The sequence below is a fragment of the Acanthochromis polyacanthus genome, chromosome 1, assembly GCF_021347895.1.
Source record: "Acanthochromis polyacanthus isolate Apoly-LR-REF ecotype Palm Island chromosome 1, KAUST_Apoly_ChrSc, whole genome shotgun sequence".
Taxonomy (NCBI): Eukaryota; Metazoa; Chordata; class Actinopteri; family Pomacentridae; genus Acanthochromis; species Acanthochromis polyacanthus.
Window position 1 is genome coordinate 51637 of NC_067113.1, and position 17062 is coordinate 68698.

General features: G+C 41.5%; 1 long non-coding RNA gene across 1 annotated transcript; it reads right to left on the reverse strand.

The window, feature by feature from the left end:
- Positions 1-418: 418 nt before the first annotated feature.
- On the reverse strand, positions 419-877 carry LOC127535369 (uncharacterized). The gene is made up of 2 exons (XR_007944208.1): positions 732-877; positions 419-647 (listed from the first exon to the last, which is right to left on the reverse strand). It is a non-coding gene; the product is annotated as an uncharacterized LOC127535369 (long non-coding RNA).
- Positions 878-17062: the final 16185 nt, after the last annotated feature.

The window sequence follows — 17062 nt, forward strand, 5'->3', positions numbered from 1 at the left end:
GGTAGAAGAAGAAGAAGAAGAAGAAGAAGAAGAAGAAGAAGAAAACAGTGAATCACACGATATGCTGGAATTGACATCATCAAACAGTTTTCCAAAAGAATGGGTAGAGCAAAGCTATGCCCTATCTTCAGTTTTCATATTTTCATAACATTGTCAGACTTGACTGAATTTCTCACTCTACTGCATGAAAACCTTTTTTGAATATTATGCAAAATCTTTTTTACTTTTTTGTTTACTTTTTTACATCAGTAAGTTTATCCTCTTGGCCAGCAGTAACAGCAAGCTAAATAGCTAGCTTCTACACCTGAGAAAAAAAGGTAAAGTTAGCATGGATTTACAACCCTGTTACTGTGACAAATACAACTGTCACGAACTGAGCAGGTGGACCCGAGCAGAAAACCACACTTCCAGGGCTGGCTGAATGCAAGTGGTTTATTGTAGGGGGTGAAAATGGTGGCTAGGTGGGGGAAAACCAGGGTGTAGGAGCGGGGGGTTCCAGGCAGGAGTGGGGGTCCAGGCAGGAGTGGGGGTCCAGGCAGGAGTGGGGGTCCAGGCAGGAGTGGGGGTCCAGGCAGGAGAAACTGGTGAAGGTTTGTCGGGGAGAGCCGGAGGGGAAGGAGAATGGCGTGGGATCCCGGACAGCTGAACTGAGGGAGGCAGGAGAAAACAAGGTTAGAAGTTGGCAGAAACTCAAAAACAGATCGTGAAGGGGGCTAGAGAGCAAACCGAACTGCGTGGTTCTTGTTTAACGCTCTGGCAGGGAGTGGAAGGCTGAGCCGGTCTTTATTGCAGAGGTGAGTCGTTAGTGAATGATCATCAGCTGTCCGGGAGCCGTGCAGGTAGTTGATTACCTGAGTGGAGTCAGCTGAGGAGCCAGACTCCACTCAGGCACCGAGCTGTAGGGGAGAGACAGGGCAGAGGAGCGGATGGGAGACAACCAGACAGAGACAGACAGACAGGACAGAGGAGCGGAACTGTGACAACAACATATAGTAAAATTTGTACCACTGATGTAGAAGCTGTTACCTGTTGTTAATTTTTCCAGAATTTTGAATCCCATATACTGCAACAAGATTTTTGTCTAATAGCAAATCCTTAATTACACAGTCATAATGATGATGCTCACATAAAGATCAAAACTTCATCAAATGTAGCAATATTGACATCACAGACACACTCGGGGAAAAAATGAGAAGATCAACAAAGCGACTACAACTACTATTTAGAAGGGCTTGAATATGCACAGTAGTATTATGCAAATCCACTCTACAGGTGTTGAGATTTTTTTTTTTTTTTTTTTTTGCCTTGTGGTAAAAAAGGAAATGTCAGAGAGCAACCAAAGATGATGGGTTTCATACAGTGGGGACCATAAACATCTGTACAAAGTTCAATGGAAAGTCAATCTGGTTCATTCATTCATTCATTCATCATTGCAAGGATAGACAACATCACTAAACAACAAGATGAACCTAACTGATTATGTTGATAAATGCAAACAAGACCAAAAATGAAACACTTGGTCAGATCTGCACAGCCCATTTGGTTCCTATGGAGCATCCACAAGAGATGGCTGAGAAAAAGACAAGAGTAATGTGTCAATCTGCACTCAAAGAGTTGTACATATGTAATTTGTTCACAAGGGTTTGCAAAAACCATCATAAAATGTTCCATTTCTCAGAGGTTGTTTATAAACATGCACAATTTGCAAATCTGTGAGGATGATTCTTTTCTTTATCCCAGGTGACCATAGTGTAGCCGCCAAACTGAAGCCTCCAAAAACTATTAAAAACTTAAAATGCTATAGCTCAATCTTACAAGATCCCACAAGATCAAACAGCCATCCTCCACACCTATATGAAACCAGCCTACTCAAATATCTATTAAACTGTTGCTTAGCAAAGCCTTCAAGTGCTTCATTTGGCACCATTGTATCTCAAGTGCGTCTGTTCTAATGTTTGCAAAGCTGTTATGAAGAACCAATCCATCTGCATCTAAGTTTAAACCGCCACTTGAGACACAGTGAATTAGAAACAAGAACACTCAGATACATTGACTGAATGTACAAAAAAGTAATAATTTCTTTTAGTTTGAGCCCTAAAGCAGTACTGAATATTGAAGAAAGTCAAGACTAAAAAGCCAAAAAGAAATAAACTATAAGAAAGACTAGCCAGAAGAGAGTAAATAGATAAGAAATGTATTAGTATTTCTGTAGAGTTTCTTTATATTTCATTTCACTCAAGTGAACAGCACAGTTTTCTGTTTTATAGTAATAACACATTAATGAATCAGGCAATTATACATTACATTGAGACACAATTCAAGCACTTTTTCCTTACATTTTTAATGCATAGTTTTTTGAAATGTGTATTTTCATATGTATTTTCAGTGTTACTATGTTCTGAATATTTTGTACATCCACTCATGAGCAATCAGCAATGTAAGTGTTGGCAGGTAAAGGTGCACTTATGTGCAGCCTTCACAGTCATACTGAGCTACAAAGTTTGGGTGACAAGGGTGGTGACATTTATTCCCTGAATTTATCCTTAAGGCATCAATCTTTCTTTCTAGACATGCTGCAGTTTTACCAGGGTAGTTATGCTGCCTGGGAGGTGGCACTGCTTTAAAGGATAAACTCAGAGGGGAAGTGATAATGCATTGTAAACAGCACCGATTACAGATAGAAAAACAATAAAAGAATAAAACCAAAACAAAACCAAAAAATAGTTTAAAAATTACTATTATCGATCATCAATGATTAGTCATTTACCAGAATGGCTACTATTATTTTAATGTTAGTGACCAAATCTCTGTGAGAAGAATTATTTCAGTTTTGGAGCCCTGGATGGTTGCTCGATGTCTGACAAAATAATAAAATTGCTGTAACTAGGGAATAGATTTGGGCAGAAAGTTGATCTGGTATGAATGCATGGACAGCTGTTAGCAGCTGATCACTGCTGGTTTTATATTTTCATTGGTTTTTGAAAAGATAGGAGAAGAGTAAAAAAGGCAAGAGTTGGTTCTCCTTCCTGCTCCTATCACATTCCAATAATCTCTCCAGGTAAATCACCAGTGTCTCCACTGGTCTCACAGCTAATCAGATCAGATCCATGTAGTGTACATAGCAGGGGACTTTGCGTCAGGTTGCCTTGTAAGTCAATAATTTGCAGTGCTTGTTTGCTGGCTTGTTTAAAATGTCAAGTGAGTGGTGAGATAACCTGCGTTGATTTTCCAATTCATTACTCAACCATGTATTTCTAATGTCTTCTACAATTCTACAATTTCATTTAGCAGACGCTTTTGTCCAATGTCTTGATCGATGGAAAGAGGCACACAGGGACGCATGTCAATTTTCACATCTCATCTGCTGCACCTGTGATAATGACATTATTAAGTATGCTATCATGATAACTGATCATCAACAGCAGATCTGATATTATCAACTCAGCTCTGTTCTTTTTGTGCCCTTAAGCAAAGTATTTCAACCCGATTTTTTTTTCTTTTTTCAACCCTGTGAACAGTCATATTTATTCTCCCACCACTATCACTGTATGTTTTAAGGCTCAGGCCTTAAATATGCCTCCAGTCTCAGAGTGTACACTGTAATAAAACATCCCCAAAAATAATATATTAGCTTTTAGCTGGTTTCGCCACAGGCTAATGTTCTCCAGACTTAGCTGTGCTGTAAACAAAATATGGTGCTTATAGCAATATCTCACAGAAAACAGCCAGCAACACAGTGGTGTAGTGGCGGCAGTATGCTGTATTGTATTCCTTTATCTGTAAACACAAGCACGTCTGTAAGCACATTCAGTAAAGAGCTAAATACTACACAAGCTGTAAACACAAATACCTGCTTGGTAATGCGCCAAACACAACATACAAATTGACAAATGGCTACCTAATTATGTGGCATGTTTGCTTTCATCTTTAAACACACACACACTAATAAAATATGTAAAGCTAATTTAGGTCCAGCTCCCTGTAGTCTGTTTAACTTACTGACAAACTTTCACCTTCTGTTTCTCCATGTACATGTAGAGTACCAGCCTAATGATTGTTACCATTTGCTGCAAAACTGAAGAAATCCAAACTATGAAATAACATGCTTTTATGGAGTATTTGGTTTATATTGACTAACAGCAAAGTTACAGCTGCCCCCCCCCCCATTTAAATGGCTTCTTTCTCGACCAAACCATCTGCTTGATGAAGGTCTAACACTGAAAAATTTTGCAAGTCAGACAGGGTGTCTTTTTGAAACTTTAGGACGCAAAACTGTCAGCAAGGCAAACAGTGGCTCCTTTGAGCTGGATTTTGATTGTAATCTATGAAACTACACAATTCATTTGTTTCCACATGGTTTTTATGTCTTCAGATTAGATTTTCAATGTGGAAAATGTAAAACAAACAGACAAACAAAACTTTTGGACACCGTTCTTGTAACATCATGCAGATGATGCTGTGTAGTATTTGTTTTACAACCTAGAGGGGTCAAAAAACTGATTCATGTATACTTTTAAATAGCTTTCTCTGTCAGGCCCGCTGCTTGGGGCTCCAGATAGTGCTCTCCCCTTCCCCCACCCTTCCTGTTTCTCATAGGTGTGCTTGGCAAAGAGGCTGTGGCGGCAGGTGTGGGTAATCAGCAATCAGCATCAGCAGAAGCACAAGCAGGTGGAATTGGGCCAATCAGAATCATCTCTGCTACAACAAAGAGTGACTCAACTCACCACTTGTTACTGGACCGTGAATGACTCTCAGTTAGTTCTGTTCACTGGGCTCTCCAGCCATTGGTTCTTGTGAACTCTTGGTAACTTATGTTTAATCTCTCCTAGTCTGGATGCCGACCTGCTTGTGCACATTCTGTCCCTCGTCTTCCTGGATCCTCTGGTTTTTGGCAGTTCTCTGCCACTCTGCACCTCATCAGCCTGCCACCTCTCCACGTCCTCCTGCCCTTCTGAAAACCCCTCACCTGGCCCACGACCACCACCACCTCCTTCCCTCTGGCCCCCCACACCCACAGTCTCCAGTCACCGTGTTCCTCTCCAGCTACACACCAGCCCTCTCCACTGCCCAGCATGTACCACCTCAGCTAGAAGGCTATCTGGTTTTCCTGGTTCCATTCCCCTCAATTCTGTCAGCTAAGTCTCAGTCCCGGCATTTGAGACTAGAGTAGGTTCACGTTCTTAGTGTTTGTATTTAGAGTTATCTTGTTCATGGTATTCTGTACAGTTACAGTCCTCAGGTTAGTATTCCGATCAAGGTATTAGATAATCTCAGTTTTTTTCCACCTAGTGAGTGTAGTCACTACTTCTGGTATTCTTGGCCTTGTAAAATTGTTCATAGACTTAATCTGGATTTGTATTGTTCAGAGTGAGCTCCAATTTGTTTCTTAATGAGTGCGATCACTCTTCTGAATTTGTTCTTCCTGTTATTCTCGCTTGGTCGAGTTCTGTATTGTTATATTTGCCTGCTTAGGTATTACCTTCCATGGGTTACTTTGTTCCTGCTTACAATTCAAGTCAAATTCTCCCCCCAGTCCACTAGGGGCGCTCCTGAGTTATTCTTGCCGGTATCTCTTTTCATATTCCACTTCTGGTTGTAGTTTTCTGGTTAGTTTTGTAGTTATGAGTTTTTGTATTCTGTCCTTTGCAAAATATAACTTTATTTAACAATTCTATTCTCCATTTCTTTTCCTGCACTTGAGCCTCTTGAAACTGTAATATTCTCATTCAGCATGTGATGCCCCTTTCCAAAGGGTATGAGCAGTAAAGGATTTGATAAAAATAATATCAAAGATATGTTAAGACTTTCAAGTCTGTAAATCTCCACACAGTTGAACACCAATGGGAGATTTTGGACTGACATATTAGACAGAGCTCTTCACCACCATCATCACAACACCAAACAAGGGAATATGTTTTGGAAGAATGATGCTCCATCCCTCCAGTAGACTTCCAGACATGTGGAGTATCCATGTCAAAGTGCTTTGAAGCCTCTGGCAGCATCTGGTGGCCCACCACCTTATTAAGACACAATATATCTTCCCATTTGTCACCTGTCTGTATCTTCATTTGTGTTCTTCTACTGCATACTGAGAAAATAGCCCCACTAGTTGATCTTGAAACTCTTTTCAACCACCACTATGGAGAAACTCAATTTATAGCAGTAAAGCTGAAAACAATGTTTTTCTCAGCTAATGAAAAGCTGATATTGTGAAGCTAAGTGGTTTTAACCTGACAGTCATGAGGTGTAGTGACATCTACCACTCTGCCTGTATGTGTGTCTGTATGTGTTTCTATAGAGGCGGCATTGTCTTTCAGTGGTATAAATTAACATTCACGAGGCCTACAGTGCGGAGACAGAGGGTACAACATAGCAGCAGAGAGAGCGATGATACAGACAGAGAGGGGAAGGAAGAGACATTGATCCAGGTGAGAAAAAGGGAGTCACAGATATCCCACCCACAAAGTCAGGAAGCTGTTCACTCTCACTAGAACATACATTTTAATTGCCCCCTGGGGACAAATAAATTATTTTTCTGAATCTGAATACACACGGAGTCTGGAAACAAGGAAAGTGAACTATGAAAATCTGTACAAAAAGTAATAAACTAAACTTTGCAGCAGATTTCATTTTAACACATCAAAGGAGGACAAATCTCACAATGACATGAGTATATTATGTCTCATTTTATACAGATGTAGCACAGTTGTAACTACAAACGCATAAATTTACTCAAATTTACTCAATATCTTTACACATTCAGTAGCAAAAGAATATTAGACTGAGCTTATAAATCTGTTAGTGGTGATATAATTCTGATTTAATATGGATGTACATTGTCCCATTAATGAAGTGTTTATGCATGGTTCATTTTTTCTCACTTAATCATGTTTTATTCATCATTACCTTCTCCACAGGAACCCAGCCAAGGCATTGCCTGCATCCACTGACAATGACTTGGGGAACCAATTTATCTTGAATGATTCAGACGCTCATTTTAACTTTGCAGAGGGGCACCTTTGGTTCCCAGACAAGTCTCTGAAAAGCTCTATATGTCACAAAGAAGTAGTGGCTATCCTCTGTAAGGTAACACCATGCGGCAATTTGCTGGAGCAATGTGACACAAAATCCTATTTCCCACTCTACAGTGGTTAACAGGATAGAAGGTGCTCCTTCTCTATCTCTCCCCGTCCTTCTGTCTACCACTCTCTGTTGTTCCTTTCTCTGACTCTCTAACCTTGGCTTTGAACTTCTCTCAACTCCTTTCACAAGCTTTTGTTTCTCTGGTTCTTTCGCTGTCTTGTTTTGTTTCAACCTTGACCTTGAATGCATCCCTATTCTCAAACTAATCCTCTACCTTCCTGTTCACCCTTCTCTGTCCTTTTTTTTCTCTCCTTGCCTTGTTCTCCCGTGTCCTTACTAAGCCAATTAAGTCTAAAAAAAATGCTGTTTGAATCTCAAAGATTTCTATAAACATTGTCGTGAATTTTCGTAGAGGTCTTCATCTATGTTTAAACCAAGGGAAAGTCGCTTAGTGTCTTCTTAGACACAGTAAACTGTAGAAGCACAGCCAACATGTGACAGGGAGTTTGCCATTATTATTTTTTCCTTTTTTTTTTTTTTTTTTGGGGGGGGGGGGGGGGGGGTGTGTGTGACAGAAGAAGACAGATGGAGCAGGAGACAGGCCAACAGAGGGATAGAGGGAGGGTGAGAGCAGAGGAGCAGAGAGGAAGAGAAAGAGAGGGAAAGAAAGAAACAAGTACGAGAGGGAGGAGAAAAGGAAAGAGAGAGAGGGACAGACAAAGCAAAACACAGAGGCAGGGAGAAACAGAGAAGAGGGAGAAAGAGGGAAAAAGGGAGAATTGGGGAGTAGGACGGGAGCTGGGACAGGGATCATGACAGACACAAGTTATGTTTTAACAGACATTTCATTGTTATTGTCAAACTCCAGTGCCCAAGGTATCAGCGGGAATTCCAGTTCTGACTCTAGAAAATCAAGTCCAGCTGTATTTTTAAAATTTTGGCATCAACTAGGTAACAAGGTATTGGTTTTCGTGACATTGTTTCTATAACAAAGCAGATCAAGTATCATCGCAGCAGTCTGTTAAAAATATACACAATTTATTGCAACTCTAGATATTTGTAGATTGTGCGATTTGTTTTATTTGTTACACTCTTGCTGGTTTTTGATTTATTATCAACAAAACACATTGTTACGATTCACAAGGAGGCTCAGATGCAGAGAATGAGAAATGACAGTCACTCAAGTAGTTTTAAAAGGTTTCTTTACAGAGAATAAGAATACCTGTACATGAACTACAAAGATGGCTACCGGAACTACAACAAGATGACCTATGGATAAGGTACCGTGAGTTTACGGAAGACATAGCCTCTGCTGATGATAATTCTCCTAACCCTGTAAAGCCGTTGGTATCATGTATGATACATGAGTTTCTGAGACTTCTATTTCATCAACATGATAAGTAGTTTCCTTAAAAACCTTTTGTATGTAACCTGACACATGCTTTCTGCCCCCTTGGGAATTTTCATTCCATTACTGGCAGCTGAAGTCGTATTTTGCCCCTTTTCAAAATGGCTACTTTCATGAACTCATCCATGCACATTTTTCAGGAAAATCATTGCTAATTTTCAAAAAGTAAAGGTAACAATAACATCTAAATTGTTACAAATTTTTTAAAATAAATAGTTTATGCATTGAAAGAATGCATATTTACTGAGTAATCCATTGTTTATATTTCAGTTTATCCATGTCAAAATGTCTGTATCATATATGATACAACAGGATTATAACGTACTTTTTTCCTGAATTATCATATATCATTTTTGTAATGTAATCTATATTATACCTGTGAAAATACAAACACATACTATTTTAATTATTTAATTAATTTAATGAAGGAATAAAATGCCATCTTCAAATGCAATTTGAGTATTTTTACAATAACAGTTCCTCTGAAATCATAATCGCTGTATTTGATTGACTTATTTTTATATGTCAAAAAGACCAGAGGAAGAACAGAGAAAAAAAATACAGTGAAAATGTAATCAACACACTACTTTGGTTACTTAATTCACTTAATTAATGAATAAAATACCATCTTCAAATGCATTTTGAGTATTTGTGCAATAGCAATTACTCTGAAATCCTAATCGCTAAACTATATTGACCAATTTTTAGATGTCAAAATGACTAGACAAAGAAGAGAGAAAAATAAAGTACACTGAAAATGTCATCAAGGACATTTTCTGTGTATCAAGGAGATACTGGATGGAAACATAAGTGACATGGAGCAGTTAGTGGAAAATGAGGTTGACGAGGGGATAGAGCAGGTTCTAGGCATGTAAATACATATGGGATTAGTACATATGTTCAGTGTGAGAATCTACTGGGACACAGACAAAAAGCTTCCTGAAGTTTGTTGTTTTGTTCTTTCTTTTTATTTTATCTATTATTATATTATTTTTTTGTTATGAAGTGTGTCAGATCACTCAATGCTAATAGTAGACTGGAGCAAGTGGAGTTTCACTGTATATAGCTGTGTGCAAAAAGTTACCCCAAAAGCCTAATGTATCATATATAATACAAACAGTATATCATAAACAAAATTAAATGGCAAATTTTTTTGGGGGGGGATTTTGTTAAAAGGAGTGATAAACATGTCAGTTCCAAAAATGTAGAATTTTCTGGCTATTTATTGATGCATCAAGCTTTACACGGAACTACAACAAGATGACCTATGCATAAGGTACGGTGAGTTTACGGAAGACATAGCCTCTGCTGATGATAATTCTCCTACCCAAATCCTGCAGATTCTGTTGTTATAATGAGATTTTCAACATGTGTGGCTGTTGCTTTTAGCATCCTCCACTCAGCATACTGTGGTCACACTATCCAGACATGTCTTTCATTCTTTCCCATTCTTACCTCCAACCCTTCTTTTGCACAATGAGAAAACCCCATGAGAAAAGCTGCTGAATGACGGCGGAGTATCACAGCTTTTCACTGTATGGGTATATGAGCAGGTGAGACATGTCCGGAAGGAATCAAAGTCTTTTCAGACTGCTAGATGTGTGCATGTGTGCGGGAGGATGTGAGAACACTAAGGGTCTGTCAGGAGAATTCTAGGTCTGCTCATGTCTCCAAGATAAACCCTTGGATGCACGCACACAATCACACACACACATCATCTTTTGTGTGTGGTGGTGGTTTCAAAAGCTCAGAACAGACAGCCTTTCCCCTTTAAATGTATTATACTTTTTCGGTGCATGAAGCCAAATCTAACTGCATTAATAAGGTGACATCTCTAAAACTGTCTCTGAATTGTAATGATTCACATACCTGCTTTTCAGGCACTTTGCTGTGAAATTTATCTGCAAGAGAAAGCATAGTGAAATATTAGACCTTGAGGCAATTCCGACCCAGACTATATATTTTAATAAAGACAAATTGAATGAATCATAAAAATCCTCTCTGATACACATCACATCTCTCACTCCATTTCAAGGTGAGTCTTTAGAATTTTTGTATATTGAGAATCAGGCTCATTAAAACAAAGTCAAATGCAATAAAACGTCTGTAAAAAAAAAAAAAAAAAGGGCTTCTGTTACAGAGCAGACCAAAAATCCCTCATGTATGTAAGTACATTTCAGTAGTGATGTTTTTACAGAAACTTTTTCTTGGGAACAAGTATTTTGTAAGGAACCTAGTACAGACACTTTTTAGGTGGGGGTAGTAATGGTACACTTTGCTAATTTTACTCATATGTTTTTATTTTGTTTATACACCCATCTAAAAACATACTATTTCACTTTTAAGTTACAGCCAGGAATAATCAAAATGGAGCCTCCAAGAATTCTGCTGGTCAATACAGTTCAGATTTGGTTGTTAATTTTTCCACAGGCTGAAGTTGGAGAAAATTTGAGACTGTTGTATTTTTCAGATGTTAGCAGATTAGTTTGCCTTATCTCCCAAACCACTGACCCAGCTGTGCTAATGAAAATCACAAACTGGGAAAGGAAGTCGTGGGAAAGTTCTTGGACTTCTTTTCGTAAAATTCGAAAATTCACTGTGTGTCCCTTTGAGCCATCAGCATGACATACCCAAGTCAAATGATCAACAAATGATGATTCTCGACCCGACAAAGGGTCCTACCATACCACCCAATCAAACTAAAACAGAATAGAAAACATGGATGACAGTTTACCTCTAATACCATAGATGCAGAAATTCTTCCGAGTCAACGAACCAGTGAAATTTAACCTGCTTTGATACCCCTGAGTCACAATAAATAACTAGAAAACAGTACTGCTGAAGTAAAAAGTTTGTGAGGTCTGTCGGATTATTATGAAGCTAATGCATAGTGATGTTTCTGCAAAGTCTGCAAGACAGTAAACGTACACCACACCTGTAATCACAATATTCACCTTGCAAAGCCTTGAATTTAGTCTCTCTTTTGAAGTTCACACTGCAGACTGTGAGTTTATCAGTATGACAGGGAGGACCACTGTCAGTCCAAATTTGTCAGCATCATTGTGATGATGTAGTTGAATCATTGTGAGGCCAACGACGACAGAGTATACATTTCTGAACAACTTCTCATCCTTCCAAGGTGCACAAAGTCATAAATTCCAGGCACATTAGCTGTATAGGACAAAGTTAAGGTGAGACCAAATCATTGTGGCTTGTTATCGTCATAAGGGCCATCATAAAACACTCAAAGTATATAGAATTGAACTTTATTAAGCATGATGAAATATATTTTATCAAGATCCATAGTCACACAAAACTCATTAATGAATTTGTGCCATATATAGATGGAGCAGGAACTCAAAGGTCACATCTTGAATTCAGTCAGAACTTATTGAAGGCAGGATCCATTTATGAGCACAGTATTTTCTGTTTGCCAGAAATAACACTCTGTTCATTTCTCTACAGCATATCACTCAACATACATTATGCTATCTGCAGTACATTTCTCTCTAAAGACACTCATTGTTCAAATTCAAGTAAATTCAAACTTGAATTTGAAAGGATTCTGTTTCCTTTGGCAGGTTTTCTGGGTGACTGCCGTTGAGTCATTAACTAACAATGTCCGAGTAAGACATGCCTTCCCTGACAACAGAATCATTTATTAGTTGTAGACAAATGAGTACCTTGTGTTTGTTCCTGAACTGAAATCATCTTTTCAGGTCATTTATGCTCAAATTATTATCTAATTATCTGAGCTCACAATGGTTAAAGTCAGATATCAGATATTTGAGTATCAGGTTTTAATTTGACTGTTAAAAAAACTTTTAAGATTGCTGTAGGGAGATGGTTCAGAATGTTAATGCTCACTATAGAATATTTAGCAACTTTTTGTAAAATTCTTCATTTCTTGTGTTCAGTTTTGAGACACTAAATGAAACAGATGACCCAAGCAGTTTCTTTTTTTTTAACTTAAACCATCCCTTCAACAATCTTACTGTTCAGTTTTCAATTTATGAGATGTTGATCTGTCAAAAATAACCATAAGTATAATGTATTCAACATTAAAAAAGTAACTTTGTGCAAAAATTCAATGTAAAATGCATGTTAAAAGAGTACTTCCTATGTCAGTGACAGAAGTATTGAACAAATATTGACCAAAGTGTCAAAAATGAATTGTCGCTTATTCTTCACATTGTGACTTCATTGGCACCCCAGATTCTTCCTTGTCTGACCCACAGAAAAACCCATCCATGAATTGGTTTGCTTCTTAGACCCTATGAGCATTTTCAACCCTATCTTCATTCCAAATCTGGACCAGATACAGCACCTAAATCTTTGTTCCAAACCTGCACCAGTGTCCCCTCGAAGCTGCGCGCATGCGCAATTGCACACTGTTGACACGGTCTCCCTGCACAGAAAATCTGTGCTGCGCGCTAAAAAAATCCACCCTATATTGAAAAAATATAAACACATACTTCATTCTGGGCTATTTTTTAATGTGAGCCAGCAAGTGACCGGTGACTGGCTGCTCCAGCCAGTGATGCGATTCACATACGTATTTACACTGCTAATCAATATCATTGACAGGTGTCCCTATGTGCAGCTGGCCCTACAGTAGCGGTGGGTCTGTGGAGCTCCAGCCCATGTGTGGGTTTTGTTCATTCGGGCCTTAATGGTAGCGTGGACTTCCGTTTGATTGGCAAATAAACCCTTTGATTTGCACCGTACAGTGGTTGTCTCTGTTTTTGGTAACAAAGTTGTAACAAATGGGGGCTCGTCCAAACAGTCCAACCAGGGTAAGCAGCGGTAGCTCGTCGGCCTGACTACCGTTGTGGGCGGACACTGTTATTTTGTGAATGAGTCAGGTGCTTGTAGCGTCGGAAGTGACGCTGTGTGACCTGTTCATTCATTGTGGTTCACGAGGAACGGCGTATTCTTGTTGTTCGGAGACACCATGTGTGGTGAGTAGACAGCTCTTCAGATTCTGTTTAGTGCTCAGGGGAAGTTGTTTAGTGCTCAGAGGAAGTTGTCACCAGTCTGTGATGCTGGTGTTTGTGTCTCTGTTCTGGTCTTTGTTTCTGTTGCTGTACAGCAGTGGTAAGTTGCTGTGGTTTTGTCCCTGTTAGGCTTCAGAGCGAACTCTCTTGGAGTCCGTTTAGGGGGTCGGTAGTGTGGTGTGAACAAGGTTGGAGCAGTTAGCGCAAGAGCACGTTCGAGGCTGCAGGTGGAGTCGCCGGTCTCCAGTTGCTTCTCCAGGCTTGCAGGAGTTTAGTGCATAAATACCCATCACAAGTACCACCTGATGACTAGGGGGGGAGTCAGTTAGATTCTGGTTGAGGCAGTTAGAGGGACGGAGCCCCAGTGACAAGTCAGCTGTTTTAGCTGCAGGGGGGCTTAGTGTCAGAGAGCACCTGATTAAGCAAGTTGGCATCACAGGGTTTTGGTTTGTGCTGAGTCATGGCTTTGGGGGAGGATTTTTTGAAAGCTCCATCAGAGGAATTGTTGGATCGTTGTTCACGGGAGCAAATAGTGAAAATAGCGGAACACTTCAAAATGGATGTAGGTGATAAACGATCTAAAGAAAATATGAAACACATCCTGAAAACTAACCTACTGGATGCAGGAGTTCTCCAGCCTAAAGTTCAGGCTGTGGAGGCTGGTTTAGACTCCGGTGGTGCTGCTGCTCCTGGTGAAGCTGCTCCAAGAAGCTCGACTTTAACATTCGAGCAGCGTGAGAGGTTGCTGGTGTTACAGGTCGAACTAAATAGGCTCGAGCTGGAGGAGTGCATGTTAAGCCTGGATACTGCTGGGGTCGTGGGTCAGACTCTTGGGGGTTCGTCTGGTCCTCCACATTCATTTCACGTTTCCACAAATTTGTGTTTGGTCGCTCAGTTTTGTGAACGTGATCCTGACATGTTTTTTTTCCCTGTTTGAGAGAGTGGCTGAGACCAGAGGCTGGTCTGACACTGAGAGGACTTTATTAGTGCAGTGTATTCTAACAGGTAAGGCTCAGGAGGTGTATTGTGCACTCGGAATGGCAGACAGCAGCATCTATTCTTCAAGATATTCTTCAAGAGATTCAGATCCTGGGAGAAGTCTGGTCACCTGACTCACATGGAGTTTGCCAGAGAGCTGACTACTCATTTCAGTCGTTGGTGTTCTTCGATGAATGTTCCTACATTTGATACTCTGTGTGAGCTAATGATCTTGGAACAGTTCAAAGACTCAGTTCTTCTACAAATTGCAGTCTACATTGGTGAGTATAAAGTGAAGACAGCAGAGGAAGCAGCGGCCCTCGCTGATGATTATGTACTAACGCATCGAGGTGGTTATGACTGTCGAGCTTGGGAACCAGGCAAGAATAGAATGGATAGGTCTGTGTGGAGTCAGGCACATGGGGATCAGAGAAACATCTGTCACCTCTGTAGTGGCAGGGGACACTGGAAAGTTGAATGTCCATTAAAAACTAATCCTGAAGGTAGGCAGGGGAGCCTGTGGCACTCGCTGCTCCTGGCAGGAGGTTAACTGGTGTCCTCTCTCCTGTTGTCAGTTCTCCCAGAGCAAAGGGGAAATCTGTAGGGAACTACAATAGATTACAATCTGCTTTCTCACCATTTCTGTCTGATGGTTATGTGTCACTGGTAGGGAGTTGTCACAGTTCCGCTCCTCTGTCCTGTCTGTCTGTCTGTCTGGTTGTCTCCCATCCGCTCCTCTGCCCTGTCTCTGTCTGGTTGTCTCCCATCCGCTCCTCTGCCCTGTCTTTCCCCTGCAGCTCGGTGCCTGAGTGGAGTCTAGCTTCTCAAGCTGACTCCACTCAGGCAATCAACTATCTCCATGGCTCCCGGACAGCTGACGATCATTCACTAACGACTCACCTCTGCAATAAGTACCGGCTCAGCCTTCCACTCCCTGCCAGAGTGTTAACCAAGAACCACGCAGTTCGGTTTGCTCTCCAGCCTTTTTGCATTATCTGTTTGAGTTTCTACCCTGTTTTTCCTCACGTTTGTTTTCTCCTGCCTCCACGCAGCCAGCTGTCCGGGAACCCCACTCCTGCCTGGTCCCCCTCTCCTGCCTGGAACTCCCCACTCCTGCCTGGAACTCCCTCTCCTGCCTGGAACCCCCACTCCTGCCTGGAACCCCCACTCCTGCCTGGAACCCCCACTCCTGCCTGGAACCCCCTCTCCTGCCTGGAACCCCCTCTCCTGCCTGGAACCCCCACTCCTGCCTGGAACCCCCACTCCTGCCTGGAACCCCCACTGGAACCCCCAGTCCTGCCTGGAACCCCCACTCCTGCCTGGAACCCCCCGCTCATGCACTCTGGTTTCCCCATCCTGGCCATTATTCATCCCCAACAATAAACCACTTGCATTCATCCAGCCCTGGTAGTGTGGCTTTCTGCTTGGGTCCACCCGCTCGCCTTGACAGGTAGTGTTGTTAAAATACCAGTTAAAATCTTGCGAGATACTGGAGTGAGCCGCTCATATATTGTGAGTTCTATGCTGCCATTCTCTCAGTACACTACTACTGGTGATAACGTTCTGATGTAGGGAATGGGTTTAGAAGTGCTGTCTGTTCCAGCCCATAAATTGGTGCTTGACTGTGGTCTAATTCAGGGTGACGTTACCATGTTGGAGTTCACCCTGGAGAATGAGAGGGTCACCTCTCTGCGACTTCCTGTTGCAGAGGGGAAAGCTCTGACTGTTGTCTGTGCTTATGCGGTGAACAGCAGTTCAGAGTATTCAGCCTTCTTGGAGTCTCTGGGTGGTGTCCTGGAAGGGGTACCACCTGGGGACTCCATAGTTCTCCTGGGAGAAACCGGGAGGGGGGTGATTGGGAGGAATGGCTTGCCTGATCTGAACCCAAGTGGTGCTTTGTTATTGGACTTCTGTGCTAGTCATAGATTTTTCATAAAAACACCATGTTCGAGCATAAGGTTGCTCATAAGTGTACCTAGTACCAGAGCGCCTTAGGCCAAAGGTCGATGATTGACTTTATAGATGTATTGTCAGATCTGCAACCGTATGCTTTGGACACTTGGGTGAAGAGAGGTGCAGAGCTGTCAACTGATCACCACCTGCTGGTGAGTTGGATCTGATGGTGGGAAAGACTGCCGGACAGACCTGGTAAACCCAAACGTGTAGTGCGGGTGAACTGGAAATGTCTGGCGGAGGACCTTGTCTGTGGGGTTTTTCAACTCCCGCCTCCGGAAGAGTTTCTCCTGCATCCCGGGGGAGGTTGGGGACATGGATTCTAAGTGGTCCATGTTCAAAGCCTCCATTGCAGAAGCAGCTGGTGGGAGCTGTGGTCTGAAGGTCCTGGGTGCCTGTCGCAAGACTCAGGGGGGATCTCTGTCCAGAGGTCGCCAAGGTAGTTAAGAAGCTCCTCGGTGGCAAGGCACCATGTGTGGATGAAATTTGCCCTGAGATGCTGAAGGCTCTGGACATTGTTGGACTGTCTTGGTTGACACATCTATACAATGTCGCATGGGCATCAGGTACGGTACCTGTGGAGTGGCAGACCGGGGTGGTCGGCCCTATTTTCAAAAAGGGGGGACTGAAGAGTCTGCGCCAA